Source organism: Pteropus vampyrus, unplaced genomic scaffold (assembly GCF_000151845.1).
Source record: "Pteropus vampyrus isolate Shadow unplaced genomic scaffold, Pvam_2.0 Scaffold163, whole genome shotgun sequence".
NCBI lineage: Eukaryota > Metazoa > Chordata > Mammalia > Chiroptera > Pteropodidae > Pteropus > Pteropus vampyrus.
Genome location: NW_011888944.1, coordinates 868,204 through 871,555, shown reverse-complemented (window position 1 = coordinate 871,555; position 3,352 = coordinate 868,204).

Genomic DNA, 3,352 nt, shown 5'->3' with positions numbered 1-3,352 from the left:
AAAAAAAAAAAAGAATTATTCTCTCCATCGAAAACAGGTTTTGTTGCGAAATCAAATTTTAGGTCACATGTATACTCCTTTGACTGTGTTTCTTCTCTTGCTTGCCTGCTCTTTAAAAGGCTCTGCTGGAATATGCTAGAACACCTGGAAAGGCTCACTGGATTGTCTCTCGGGTGTGACCTGCACTGTGAAAGACATACACGGTACTGTTTCCTGTTACTCCGAGTTCTGGAAGGATTGTACGGTGTTCTGAAGAACAGTGCACTTTGATGAATTATCTTCTTAATAGTGATTTTGTTGACTATGTCGTCATTTCTAAAAACCTTTGTTCTCTGGCTCGCTTCTTGATGTGTTCCCTGGAATGACAAGCTCTGATGTCATCAAGCCTGTGCATATGCATGTGATGCTCTTGGGCGAGGGGTGAGGGTTGGCCCCTGAGCAGGTGGCTGCGTCACACTGAGATGGCCTCATGGCTGAGGTGGAGTAGCCCATGGCTGTGCGGTTCTTATAATTGGAGGCTTTCATGAACTGTATTTTTGTGCTAATGACTTTTCTACATATTGTCGTATGATGTTTTAGACTTTCCACGTGTGTCTTCCTCCAAAAAACAAACTAAAAGGTAAGTAAGATATTCGTTTCAAGCTCCTGAGAAGAACTCACAGGCATCAGCCCCCACCTGACTCTCTGACATTCCAGCTCCTGAATGGCCCCGGGGACATGCTTCGAGTGCAAGACTTGTCCCTGTGTCCCAGCTACTGCTGCTCAGGGCAGGAGTGTGTCAGACCCCAGCCCCTAACCCAGTCGGAGTCAAGCTGTGAGGTAGTGAATCTCAGCTCTGTCGCTTGTTAGCTCTTGGAACTTAAGCAAGTTACTAAATTTCTCTGCGCCTCCTCAATAGAATGATAATACCTGTTTCAGTGGCCTCTTTTGAGGACCAGCCTGGGTATTACATGTACAGCGCCTGACACATAGTAAGCTCTTGAGAAATGTAAACTGTCATCGTTATTATTTTTCTTCTCTCTTTCCAGGTGGCCCATGTTACTGAGTCAAAACCCACCGGCTCTGCTCCAAGCTGTCCCTACTCTTGTATGACACATGATGACCAGCATGCTGGGCCAGACTTCGCAGGCCAGGCTGAGGCTCCCCACTTCTTAGTGAACTTGGAAATTTACTTCATCTGCAACTTATGCTTCTCTTTTATTAAAGGGGTGTCATATCATCGTCAGTGGTGGAAAGATGACATGAGCTAATTCATGGTAAGGGCTTAGTAAAATCCATGGGCAGTATCGATGCGTGATAATTTTTATCAAAATATGTGCAAACTAAATAAGATAGAGAAAAGTTTGTAAACGACGATATCTTGGGTCTGCGTTTTAACACTCCCAGCTGTGCCCATTTCTGATGTTTTTATTGTTTTATCCCTGTGATGGTCAACTTACTAACGCATTCACCAGCTCTGTGTTTTATCTTTGAGTTTGTTTTTTCCAAGCCATTGTTCTGGGAAGCTAAGCCTGCACTTCTCTTTGGAGGCTGGAGAAAGCAGGCATCACCACCTCTGTTCTGAATGGCTTTTGTAGGAAGTCAGAATTCACACAGAGGCACTAAATACCTTGAAATGTGGAAAAGCCAGACTCTGCTAAATAAATAATCATAAAACACAATTTGCTAAATGAATATCTGTGCTAAGTGGATGCGCACAAAATAAAACCTCACTGAACAGGTACAAAATTTAAGCAGGTTATAAAATTTATTAACCAGTGAGTACACGCATCCATTACCAAATTAATTAGCTTTCCCTACTTTAAAAATAAATTCATAACGGAAACGGCTTATTATACTGGTCGTTCCTCATTAAAGACTATTAATATAGGAACATTGAATGTGGAAGGTAATCATTAGTGTTTCTTTCCTTTCCTTTTTTACTGCCTTCATGATAGATGGAGTCTTCAGTGAAGACTCTTATGTAAATTGTACGACAGAGAAAAGACACGCATTTTTTGTTTTGCTGGGTTTTGTTAACTTTTTAACATTTACTAAATGTCAGCAAGCATATCTCATTTAATTTTCATAGGAATCCTAGTGGGGATAGGAATCATTAACTCGTTTTAATTGGCTCAAAGAGGGTGGTAGGTCACAAGTCCCTCTCGGATCAGGGGCTTGACCAAGGCCGTCCGATCCTGCAGCCTGGGCTGCTACGTTGTGACATTTTCACACTAGGAACGGGCGTGACTGATGGACGTTAGCCAAATCCTAAAAACAAATAGTTCCTGCAGGCGTTTGCCTCCGTTCAAACACCTGCCACCCACACCCATGGCCCGTGGTGCCATTCTGACGAGCTGACTGCGCGACTGGTCTCACTTTGCTGACGATGAGTAGCCGTCAAAAGTGCTGACGTGAACGCGGCTGTCTCAGGTGACATCTCTCCGAGTTAAAGTCAAGGGGACGCAGAGGCTGTCCCCCTGAACAGCACCTACAAACGATCGGGCTCACTTTTGTGAGGAGAAAAAAAAATGCGTGGCTTTAAGGAAAGTAAAGGTGACTGTGGGTCACGGAAATTCAGAGCTTGGTTTATACCATATGTTTACTCCTCTCATTTTCTCATAGATGAGGGAAATGAGATTCTTCCTCTTATGATTTTTATTGGCCAATTTGAGTAGCTTGGGGAAAAAAACACACACAATACTTTGATAGTCCTCAAAGCTGAAATAACAACTGTTATTGGTTGAAGTGTGACCCCAAAATCCATGAGTTAAAGTCCTAACATTCAATACCTCAGAATGCGACTTCATTTGGAGATAGAGTCTTTGCAGAAGTGACCAGGTTAAAGTGAGGTCCTTAGATACAAGGTGACTGGCGTCCGCAGAAGAAGGGAAATTTTCGACACTAGGGACAGACTCATATTGAGGGAAGATGATGTGAAGAGACAGAGAGAAGATGCCGAATTAGCTTGCTAGGGTTGAATAACGCACCATAAACTGGTGGTTTTGACAAAAGAAACTTATCTTCTCACAGGTCGGGAAGCTAGAAGTCTGGGGCCAAAACGTCAGAGGGTGGGTGATTTCTGACGCCTCTCTCCTTGACTCACACATGGCCGTGTTCTTCCCGTGTCTTCCCATGGTCCTCCCTGTATGTGTGTCTGTCCTAATCCCCTCTTTCAGTCATATTGGATTCGGGCCCACCTACTTTGGCTCATTTTAACTTAATTACGTTTCTAAAGACCTGTCTCCAAATACAGTCACATTCTGCGGTAGTGAGGATTAGGACTTCAACATATGAGTTTTGCAGGGACACGATTAACCCCAAAACAACAGTCATAGACAAGCTAGAGAGAGAGGTCTGTGGCAGGTACTTC